General features: G+C 36.9%; 1 protein-coding gene across 2 annotated transcripts in view; it reads right to left on the reverse strand.

The window, feature by feature from the left end:
• Positions 1-12,995, reverse strand: part of PIGK (phosphatidylinositol glycan anchor biosynthesis class K) — a 71,874-nt gene that overhangs the window by 42,264 nt on the left and 16,615 nt on the right. The window lies entirely within an intron of this gene.

Genomic DNA, 12,995 nt, shown 5'->3' on the forward strand with positions numbered 1-12,995 from the left:
GGTTTTCATCAAACCCAATGACTTTTTTAAATCTTATCTGCTCTATAACAATAGTTCCTTGACTAAGGTGCTGTATACTGTACCAGATGAGAATCCTGGTATTTCACAGTAGTAACTGGAAAAAATGATAAGTTCTGCTAAATTCTGAAAACTAGCAATTGAAGTGGGGGTTTTTAGGGGTTTTGTTTGTTTTTTAAACCTCTGAGTACATTTCTTTCTTTTAATCTGAATATTATGCAGGTAAAATATACTAATTAACACACCAGTTAATATAAGATAAAGCAATTTTTTAAAACAGTAATGCTTAAAGAACAAAAGACCTTGTGTAGTAACTTTTTTTTTTCTGAAAGAAAACTAATCACTGTTTCACATAAACTAAGGAGGACACAACTAAACAAAATGAGAATGGAGTTATTTTCTGCACTACCATCACAGATTTACTCAATCAGCTCAAATCTCCCTGTCACTGAAAAAAATACTTCTGGTCACTTTAATAAAATATTTCTTAAGATTAGCACATAGTCTGTTGTCAAGTTGGTCTATAACCTACAGGAAACAAACTCCATATGCCAACAAACAGATGAAGTATGTGCAAAGGCTTGAGCCATTTCCAAACACTCTTCACTAAGATTCTATTTTAAAACTATTTTTCAAAAAATATTTAAGCTTAGGGCTAAATTCTTCAATGCAGATTTGAAGTTTTGCTTTTCCTTGAATTAATGCAAAGGAGATGCTCTCTTGACATTTTCTACAGGACAATGTCATCTTTTTCTGCTCCAGATAGCAAGCACCCCTCATGAGTACTTCACACCTTACTCATGGAAAGTAACTCAAACACAGGGATTCAGTCAAAAGGAGCCGATTAAACAATTACACAAAACTCATCCAACATACAGGACTGAGCATTAGAAACATAAATCCACACCAAACTATTAGCAACAAACAGATTAACTACTTCACTCACTAAATAAGGTCCAAAAGTAGTATTCCTGGACTAAAGTTTTACTTGAATATGGTTTCCTGAATCTGGCCCCTAGCTTTACTCTGAAATGACAGGGCCATGCTGGAGACAGCTCGGTCCAGTTCGGTAGAGTAGGCTACTGGAACAACCTCTGGTAAAATTAATTCACCTTTAATTTTGTTGTCCTTTTAAGCAATATCAATAATATACACAAAAAATAGAAAGGCTTTACAAACTAAGAAAATTACTATGTCATAGAATTAAACTCTGAGAATGATTTTGCATTTGTTGCAAATGCATTTTGCGTCTGTTTGGGGTGGGTTGCATTCAATATCCATTTGCCTCAATAATAATTCACCTTTTCATCATATATTATGGATATGGAAATTTTCCTTAATTTCAGGTTTTATAACCAGAAACACATTTTTTTACTTGGGTAGACAACTAACATGTACTTTGCTGTTATTTCTGATTATATTGATTTCCTGATTCCCTCTTCTCCTATTATTTTCAATTCAGTTTGAAAAGAAGCATACCTAAAAATTACTCTTATTTTACAAGGATAATTACCAGTAAGAATAAATAATTTACAATTTGCTTCATTTCAGCAGTTTTGTTTCTCTTCAAATTTTTGGTGAAGTTAGCTTTATTACATAATTATTCTTTTGTACTCTTCTGATTACATTTAACAAAATAATCTGATTACTAGATGAGCACAGTAGGCACAAAATGCATTAATACATTAATTATTCCCTGTTTCAATTTATAGTACACTAGCTTTACAGAGACTTCAGTCTGTTACCATGTGCAGGTTGCATATTCATTTGGCACATTAAAAGATGGGGGGATTTCCTCAGTAGGTGGGATTTCCTTTCTAATGATATCTAGTCAGCCATAGTTTCTACAGCTTTCTCTTATGCTCACAGCCAGATATAGGCAACAGTCACATAGCGATTAGGTCTATTCCATAGCTGCATTTTATGAGAAAATCACTGACATGTAAAATGAGCTCTCCCTCCCTTTTTTTTTTCTTGCAGTCTCAATATGTCTTGTAAAGAACTTCATTTTACATCCAGAGACAGGAAAAAGAAACAGTTAGAAACCAGTAAGAAACAATTATCTAGGGTATCTAAAAACTCAACTTCCCTCTTGGGTGATATACTACCATAAATAAATTCCATGTCACGTTACTAATCACTATTATTCTAAGGCATCTCTGGCATCTATTATTACCAGCGATAAAACTCACATAGGTGTATACAAAATTCAATACAGTGATAATGATAATCTTTTAAGAACTGCACTGTAATTTTAAATGCTTTATATTTAGTATTAGCTGAATTTAAGAACAGTCATAATTTGGCACATAATTACCAAATGACTCATGCATACTCTCTCATGGTGTTAAAGAAATAATTATGTTTGCATAAAACCCTGATAGTGCAATATAATAAGAATTTTGTGAGCAGTAATGGAAGCCCTCTGTTTGCAGAGTATGTACACCACCAGTACTTCTTTTTTTTCTTCCCCCCAACCTCCATCACCAAACTGAAAACATTTCCCTCCCCATAGCCTTTCAAAAGCCACCAGTGCTCCTGGAAGCATCCCTGAGAATGGCAACTGGGAAAGCTGCTTTCATGGAGCTTCTCAGATGTTTGCTCATTAGTAACTGAACAAACACACATCACTTGTATGCAATTATTACTATAAAATATTTAGAGTGACCACTGACATAAACCACCTTTGAATCTATGGCATGAGGAGTCTTCCTGCCACAGCTAGCATAGTACTTTCTCCTATCCTCCCTAAATTACTTTTTAAACCCACATATTAATATGCAGTCTAATATTTTTCAATAGTGCCATTAGATTTGCAAACCACATAGAAATAGTCTAAGGACAATTTTCCATCTAACCATATTTTTTGTGCACATACAGTTTCCAGTTTTAAAACATTACAGCAGAGTGCAGATTTATCCATTTTACAGATACACCATATATTTTTATGGAGACATTTGTAAAAGCTCCTAAGCATCTAGTAAGATAGAAGTCAGCTCAGAATATTTTGTAATAAAGTACCTATTAGTAAAAACTGTATCAGAGGAAAACCACAAACAAAAGAAAAAGGAACTAGGGCACTCATTTGACAGCTAAAGAAGAAACAGAGGTTACGTCCTCTATGTCTGAGATTTAGAGCAGTTTCACTTAGTGGCTGTTCTGCTCCAATTCCCCAGATAAAATTTAGACCTACAGCAAGAAGTCTTCATTCTTATTTTATTCTAGCGGGAAGTCATGGTTCAGACTCTTAAGTAACCAATGGAAAAAAAAAAAATACTAGTCAGTGGGGAGCCATGAAGCTTAAATATTATGCTACAGTTAAATTGAGATAAACCTTACAGTAACTACAGGGTTCATTATATTCTCACAAACTAAAATGAATCATAAATTGCTAAATAGGTAGAGATGTAACTTTCATCCTACTATTTCAAACAGAAAAATATTACTGAAATTTTAGAGTGGTTGAAACATGCCTATGGCAACATGTCTCACTTGCACGTAACACAGGACCAGAAATCATCCAGGAATACAAGTAACCCTTTCTGATCTTTATCTCATTTGAGTTATTTAACACTATTATAATATTATACACACTGTCCCACCTGTCAAATTTAAATTATACTTTGGTAATCTTTCCGATTGCATAGAAAATCTAACCATTCATATCCTTCAGAGTGCCATGCTGCTCAGGAGGAAATTCAGATGTATAATCTGCAAGCCACATTTGTCCCTAGTTTAGGAAAGCTTCTGCCAGCAGAACCATCGCCCTGGACTGCAGTTCCAGGAAGGCAGCCATGGGGAAAACATATTGGCACCAGGCAGCCCCAGCCCTCCTGTCCTTCTAAGAGCCCATATGGGGTCTGCGCAAACTGAAAAGCAAGTCCTGCCATCCAGCAAGCCGCCTTCAGCCACGCTGGCTAGCATGTCCTAGCCACAGATTAGTTCTGCCCCCTCCTCAGTGAGGAGCAGAAAGACCATCTGTTCTCTCCTTGCAGTTAATCTCCCTCCCAGCGAGGGCAGCAGGCTCTGCTATGCCAGCGCAGTGCAAGTTAAACACACTAACAAAGTACCTGGGACCAGCTACAGTATGGATACATAATGTGGGATATGCATTTTACTGGCTTACTCTGATTAACCCATAGCAGAATAAATGAGCCAAGCTTTGGCTTAAGAATATGCAACGTCCCAGGCCAGCAAAACCACTTTCAGTAATAGTTAACTTCATGGGCATACTCAGATTCCTAATGTTAAATGTGAATTCAAACTTTTTGCAGAGTAAGTACAAGATGTAGCCCACTTCAACAAAGTACCTGTCCACATACCTTCTGAACCTGTATGAATCCAAACGTGTCATTTATCATTCATCACTGAAAAACCAATAATCTAATAAACATTTTTTAAAATACTGAAAGGCTGAAAACATATCATCAATTTAAAGATTATGATCTGTTGAAGATTATTCTGAAAGATTAGCAGCGTATTTCCTTATCATCAATCTGTCTAAAAATGTACCAACACATGGTTAGTATTATTCAGTCTTTCCTCTGCATCTGGTCCCTGAGGAATTCATTTTTAAAATATTTTTTACATAGCAATTACACAGAAAATACTACTGTAAAATTAAAAATTCAGCAACAAGAGGCAGGAAGAAGGTGCAACACAATTGCTTCAGTTTCTGATCAACCATTCCCTTACTACTAGAACAAATGTATACATCAGCTAGACTTCAGCAACAATTTTTTTTTTAACCAGTAGGAATAGAAACTTAAAATAGCTATCAAATAACTCAAGGAACTCATGCTAAAGCAACTGTGAATACCAACACTCAACATTTATTCTTCCCTTCCCCACAGAACAGGAAATCCTAGCCTCCATTGTGGTCTTGCCTTCTCTTTGGAACTACTGGATTAAACTATTTGTGCCCAAACACTTGGCAGAGGTGGGAGGAAGGCATATTCTCCATCTTCAAATTTGCTTCTAAATCCTCTCTCCTGCCTGTCACCAGAACACCATGCAGGTCATGCTGCGCTCTCACTAATTCCATATAGTATGTACAAAGTGAAAGTGGAATTCCCTAAACAATACTTGTGGTTTCAATTTATGGTTTTTGGTCATCCAATGATTTGAACCATTCCTGCATCCATAAGAAACATAAATATAGTTTGGTTATATAAAAACCTAGCAATTTCAGTTTGCAATGAAAATATGTTTGTTCCATTTATGATATGAGAATATACTGCTTTCAGTGGTAATAAATTCTGGTGCTATATTACAAAACATGAAAACACCTCTACACATATACACACAGTAGGAAATTCCAGTTCATTTTGTGAAAGAGAAATCCTGCCTGTCTTTAAGTTAGATCTGACCTCTAGGCAGATGACTAAGGTGTTTTAATGCTTTTTAATTCTTTTTCAATATTATGTGAAGTTGAGGCCAATTTAGTCTTGCTTTTTTAATAGTAACTGACACAGTGGAGATGGGCTGTCACCATTCTATGAAAGCTGAACATCCACAGTTGCCACTATACTCCCTTGCAGCTCCAGGAACCTCTAAATAGTAACTGAAGCCAAGTGAATTAAATTTACTAGAATTCAAAAGACACAACATATCCAACCCTTCAACAGCTATTCCTCCAACTCCCTTTGTATCTCACTTTTCTCTTTTTCTTTTTTTTTCTGCCTTCACGGGATGCAGAACACTATTGTGTTTCATTACTTTTTGTTTGTTTCTCCTAGTATTTACCAATAGCAACCTTTCATGTAATCATGGTCTTCTGCCTGAAAAAATGCTGAATAAATCCCATTTTGCAGTAAGTTTCTTTGTTTACAGAATTACTTTCTTTTCCACACAGATAATATTCTGCTGTCCTACAAATTTTGTACAATAATCTTAGCAGTAGCTTGGGCACTTTGGTAGACGTATTCAGCATCTGTTATTTCCCCTCCCACAGTTTCTATAGATTTCTGATACCCTTGACCAAGCACATAAAACAATCTCATTTTGTAAACTAATATTAAACAGCGTTCAGCAAGCCATCTGTAAATCCATTTCTTTATGTGATCAGAATCACCTTACGTAATCACCTCTAGTTTTCTTTCCATCCTTTGATGCAATTGTGACTTCCTTGCTCTCCCGTTGCCAGAAATTCGCACTGGCCTATTCAAACAGCTCACCAGATAAAAAAGAAATGCCTTGCAACAATGCAATGGTTTTTTTGGAGCTCAGCTCTTCGCCTCTCACAACTCACATTTCACTTTTTTAAAGAACTAGGGCCCTTAGTATGCTCACTATGAAGCATAACTTCTCTGAGTCTAACAGAGCCTTCAGAAATAAGCAGTGCAAGGCAGTATCTTACTATCTTCCAGACCGTTGTGCAGTTTACCAACATGAACGATAGCATTTCAAGGACTTGCATTTAAGTAACAAATTTAATAGCTCTATGACAAGAGCTTTGGTCCACCAAATACCTGACTTGAGAAGAGTCTCTCCTATTTGGAGGGCTGGGAGAAGCAGATAGAGATCATTTTATGGTCTTTTAGCTATCAGTTATATAAATGTGTTGTGAAGGCAGAATGCCTCTTTCTCCCCCACAGCTTTGGACAAGACATGAATTTTCAGTGGCAGAAATCTCTGACCATCTGGAAGGTAATCCCTCAGGCACTCAAAAAACAAGTGTAAGCTTTTTCACAATATCAAAACAGGGAAAGACTAAGAGCATTTGCATATGCCTTAATACCATATTAAAAAAAACCCCAGTAATGTTGCTTGAGTCCTGGAGACTTAATAGTTACGTGCCTAGATTCACTTCTGGAGCATAAGGAATGCTAATGTATACTTGGTCACTAAATTCCAAAGACCTAACAGTCCCGTAGACACTGCTTCACGCTGCCTGTTTGCTCTTTGCCCCCAATTTTTCTACCTCCTAGAAATTTTCTTCTTAATCACATAAAAAGCGTATCCTAACAAACATCAACAGCAGCTCTGGTACTTTTGACAGGAAGTTAATAATAGTAATAGAATTTTATTTAAATCATCATGCTATCTCAAAGTGCTGAAAATATGCCAAAATTACAGGAAAATATTTCCTGGTCAGACTTATGCCAAATACTACAGCTGTCTGCATGGTCTTCTTGAGCAGCAACATACAGTACATAACTACATAAGCACCTCTAAGGACAGACATGAATTTGTACTTAGCACCTGGACAGCAAAGCAAGATCAAACCAGGACCTCCATATAAAGTCTTTCTAGTGCTCCATATAAAGAGCACTAGAAAAACTAACAAGTGCTTCAGGAGACTAGAATTATAGAGCAGTCGACTCAACTGCAAAAATAATAGCAGGTAAAGATCACACAAGGGAGAAGAGGTGAAGACGACAAAGTAAGAATGCTACATAGGAAAGGTGTAAAAAGGACTGGGCAAAGGAAAATGAAATAAAAAACCTAGTCTGAATGTCCTATGATTTCTGGATATTCTCAGCTATCTACTAGATTTACTTAAGACCTCCCTCTAAACCTGCCATGCAACAATTTTAGACATGACCTGTCCGTTACTTAACACTTTGATGCGTACAAGTCAATTAACATATGCAAGTCACTTATGAAGAACATGTAGCTAAAGTTAATAAAAATATTGCCATTGACTTGTATGTGCTTTACAGCACCTCTACAGACCAAGAGGTTTGTTTTGATGTCAATACCTATTAAAAATATACATGGGAGTAAGTAAGTATATGTAGGTTCAGCAAAGTAGCGTTCTACTGAAAACAACATGAAATGATAGAAGCAGAATCTGGTACTAATAGTTGAGGGTTCCTCATAGAAGAAATGCAGGATGCCACACAAAAATCCCACTAAAAGTTGGAGGAAGAAGGAAAAAATCATGCAAGACCAAAGAAAAACTGACTCAAGCACTATAGTTTTGCAATAAAACATTTTTTACAAAACAGCAAAATCTGGCAAAAGGCATGGCCAAAAAAACCCCCCACCCTTTCAAATGAACAAATAATATATTGTTCAAAGCTGCTTTTTAAAATATCTTGCTAAACAGGGACTATAATTACCGAACATAGCACTTCAATGTATTTAAAGTCTCCCTAACACAATTTATACCTGCAGTTCCTTTTGTTATTGTCAGCCATCCTTATTTTATACTAATGTTATACTAGTGCAATTGTACCCTCCTACAGAATTTTTCCTACTACAGCCTTCATACTAATTTTAGTTGTATTACCTTGAAAACTTCTTTTACACTAGCAGGTGTAGGAGCATATGTATATGTGCATATGTATATCTTTAAGCAAGCAAAGAAAACTCAAATATATTTACAAAATACTTTAAGAAATATAGCAATAATATTAACACCAAGCATTGGTTCATCCATTTTTTTAAATTACTTGTAGGCTATTAAAACACACATGAATCAGAAAATCCACACTTACAAGTTTATTCTATTATAATGGTAAGACATTAGAAGAAAATACGCTACATGTGTAGCTGATTAGCATGTTTCATAAATTATGAAATCCATCTGAAGATGTTTCCATAAAAACAGTGCTACCTGGAACTCACAGCTTCATAATCTCAGTGTCAATTCAATACAGACCAGTGGAGGCCTGCTAATTTGTAAGTACTTTTTTTATTTATATATTACTCAAACTGAAACACATTACATCTCCACAAGGTTGCTGTTCAGTGGGAAAAGTGGAAAATAAAACAAAAATCTTGTTATCCTCTCAAACTCACAACAAACGACAAAAAAGTTCAACTCCTCCTTCCCTCCCTATCTACAGTACTTTCAGACTGATCATGTAAAGGGGGGCGAGGGGGTGGGAACCACACAACCCCACCACAACCCCGACTCCCTTTCCACATTCAAGATCATTAAAAACCGCTGACGCCCTGTGCCCCCCCCCGAGCCCGCTCCCCGGGCCGGGGCCAGTGGCGGGCGATCGCCCGTTCCAATGCTGCCACCTGCCGGCCACCGACCGGGCACCCACCGGGCACGGCCGCCCCCCCCGGTACCGCCCCCCGCCCCCGGGGATCGGAGCCGCTCCCCTCTCCGTTGTGCCGTAGCGGGGGGGGCTCAGCGGAAGGCACCTCCTGCACTATGGGGAGGGCAGCCCAAACCCACTCCTGCAACGCAGGGCACCTGCGGTCACCAGAACAAATACAGCAACTTTTGTCCTTCACAGCCTCCGCATAAAGAATAGGTGGAAAATACAAGGGGGGGGGGAAGGTGATGTGAATTTATCACTGATGTAACAGCAAATCAGGATGCAAATGAGAACTGGGATTTCTCACAGAACAAGAGCTTTCAGAATTAGTCCTTAAAATGATTTATAAAACTTAGAATAATTACAGATCTGAGGCATCTGGTAAAAAATGAACAGTGGTCTCAGAACAAACTCAGCCTTTTTTATTTTAAGAAAAGCCCATTGAGCTGAACAGCTTCTACTTGCTAAAAAAATTACCTATTGGTTCACTAACTGGATCCCCATGGATTCAGGAACACCCAACAACGGCTTTACTTATTAAGCACATCAAACTGAAAATAACTGGTGGAAAAGAAGAAAAGACAGAAGAGAGACGCCAAAAAAAAAAATATTGAGAGAACATTACCTATTAACATACTGCAAATGAACCAATTACTCACAATTATTCCCTGTTACACAAGCATCCTTCCTAACACAAGTGGCCAATTTATTTATTTTTAGGAAAACAGTCACTGCCCGTAGTACCACAATTCTTCTTAAGAGAAGTATTAAATATGAAGCCCAATTCTCAAAAGCAATGAAACTAGGATGGTTTTATATGACACTGTCTTTAATTCACTTCTTACTACCCTCAAGAGAAATATTCATCCCAATTTTTACCAACGCTTTCCGCTGATACACATCTTTTCCTCATGATAGGAGCTGAAAACGAGAAAGTGTTCCAACTGGCTGTAGAGTTACAATCCAAGTTTAAGAGACGCACTCCTAATTTATTAGATGTACTAAACTCTGCAAGGCTCCTTCTCCAAAGCTGCAGGATTTCTTCTACTCCTTAATGTTTACTTTTTGCTCTTTCATGGGGATTTAGACAAAATATAATCAGCTGAAGGCCCAGAACCCCTACACTGTCAGGTCTTCTGCTAAAATTGGCAGCTACAAACCCAGCCAGGCCTGCGGCAGCTGCAGAACAAGCCCTTTGAAGTGAACGTAGCTTAGATTGAAACTGCTATGAAGAAAGGAAACAGCAGAGGATTTTTCTTTTTATTTTTTAAAAGCTTTTACTGACAAATATTCACCTACTACTATGTGGATAGAAAGAAAGCCTCTTCTTTTGGTTAATTAGTAGTTGTTCTTTGTACAAGTCCCAGCCAAAGCCAAAGGAAACTTCAAAGGCCTCACTCATCAAATGTCACGGCTTGTGCTCAACATGAAACTGCCAGTTCTGATCTGGTTGCACAGCTATAGCTCACACTGAGCTTGGGAGTGGATCCGTATTACGAAGTAATTGCTAAGCAATTGTGTAACAAAGAACAAACTTCTATTGAAAAGATTTGGCAAAGTCACAGCAGTGGGTTAGATGAAAACTTGAACAGTCTGCCAGCAGTATGATCCCAATACCTGTTCATGCCTCACGTGATGGCATCTTCTTTACTCATTATCTGCGTAATCAATGATTTATCTCTTTTGTTCATTTGTTTTTTAATGCCCTTATCTGCACATATGACACTTGCAACTTTAAAACAAATCAGATCTAACACAGACTACTTAAGACTGTGTCAGAGCTGAGGTCTGTATTTCAGTTTCTGGTTATGCTTAGTAACACGAATATTCTGTAGCATTCTACTGCCACCAGTGTGTGAAAGGAAAAGGAAAAAGGTATCAAGCTAATACTGAGGGAAGAAGAAAACAAAGAGGAAATGATTCATAAAGAAATGAAGCCAAGAGACTATATCAAATATTAAACCAATAAAACCTCTGCAAATTATCTTTTAGGAAAAAAGTGTAACTGGAATGCAATACAGAAAAAAGGAAAATACTTAAGATTCTGCATAGATTTTGTCAGAATAAAAAAAAATCTGCACACTCAGTAGCCAATGTAAAACGTAAAAATTTGTATTGGTGGTATACATTTGTGATCTATCAGATAGTTCCTGGTAAATACTTCTTGCAAACCCTTAAGGGGCACGAGTTCAATTCTACATGACTTTTTTCCTCTTCACAAAGGCTTTTAAAACAGTATTAGGCATGAACAAGATTATTCATGACTAATTAGAAAGATTATTCATTTTTAACAAGTTTGGTTTAGATCTCTCCCAATGATACCAAAAAGAATAAATCAGGCTGTGCTAGCCCAGTCTTTCCCTAGCTGTTTTACTTAAGAGTGCAATCTGGGGTGTCAACAGCCACGACATTCCCAAAAAGCACAGAATGGTTTAACTAACACTGAGAAGGTTACAAATACGCACTCACATTCTTTCATTCAAGATTCATTCTTATATTAATTTGGGACAATTGGGGTACTATCTATTCAAAGATCACATAATTTGTGAAGTGTTCTAACTTCTTAACACCCTCAGAAATAGATGTGTGTAATGTTTATAACATTCTTTAAAAAAAATAGTTCTTGCAGAGCAGACCCTCCAAAACTGCATTTTTAAAAGCATTAACATTTTCAATTAATAAATTCACTTCAAGCTATAATTCCTAGATTTGCTGTAGCAAAACAGATCTCTGTCATACCAAGAGGTACTGACTTCAGAATTCTGTGTAGGGTATTTATTAAGCACGCCGCATCACTATCTACGCAGCTATAATACAATTTTCCAGCACTTTTCTACAAGGTCCATGCTTTCTTCTCCATTAAAAACACACTCTCTGTAAACTCTTCCAAAGTGGTAACAAGAAACTGCGAACTGAAGTCCTTTTTTTGGAAAACTGTATCTGAATATAGTGCAATGAATAACTTAGTTTTACACAGGATCACTTAAAAATGGTCATACACGTTACAGACATGAGGCAGTATTCCGTGAGCTACTGCTGTGTGCTTCCATTCTGAGGCATACACATTCCCAAAGACCCTTCCAAGCTAAAGGCAAACTATTTAGCTATTAAACCAGCATGTTCCTTCCAATCTCTTCCAATTTCACAGACTTAAGTTAACTGGAATTGCCATGATAATGTAATAGAGCTTTCATTAAATATCAGAACATTTCACAAGGATAATATTCTTCTCTGTGCATGGCTGCCCATTTCTCAACATTGCTTCCATGTGTCCAATTCAGCTGAATATCAGATACCTAAAAAAACCTCATATATTGGCACTAAACCAACTCAAAAATAAAGCTGAAAATCCCAGTTATTTCCTGTTTCAGAACAGTAAAGTCATCCAAAACCTATTTCACCTTTTAATTGTTCACAAATTAGAAACCCACATAGGTAATTTTTCATCATGGTTTTTGACTGGCAAAATATCTGTTATTTGCAAAAAGCTTTTTTATTCTTCAGAGAAAAAACAAATTTAGTGTCACTAAATACTATTCTAAACTAAGGAGTCACAAAATTAGCTTAAGAAATATATGGTTAGTACTAATGCGCATGATACAGATAAAAATACAGTATAAAAACAAAATATGAAATATACTAAATCATGTAGGATGTTTTTAATTATGAGGACCAGAGTTACTGTTATCTTTAGAATAGAACAGTCCCTTCAGTTGGAAGGGACCTACAGGGATCATCTAGTCCAACTGCCTGACCAATTCAGGGCCGACCAAAAGTCCAAGCATGTTGTTCAGGGCACTGTCCAAATGCCTCTTATACACTGACAGGCTTGAGGCATTGAGGAGTTGTCTAGGAAGCCTGTTCCAGTGTTTGACCACCCTCTCGGTAAAGAAATGCTTCCTAATATTCAGTTCAAACCTCCCCCGAGTACTTTAAAATTAATAAAACTGCTATTCACTAACTTCTTGTTTACTGTTG

Source organism: Strix aluco, chromosome 8 (assembly GCF_031877795.1).
Source record: "Strix aluco isolate bStrAlu1 chromosome 8, bStrAlu1.hap1, whole genome shotgun sequence".
In the NCBI taxonomy this organism is placed as follows: Eukaryota; Metazoa; Chordata; class Aves; order Strigiformes; family Strigidae; genus Strix; species Strix aluco.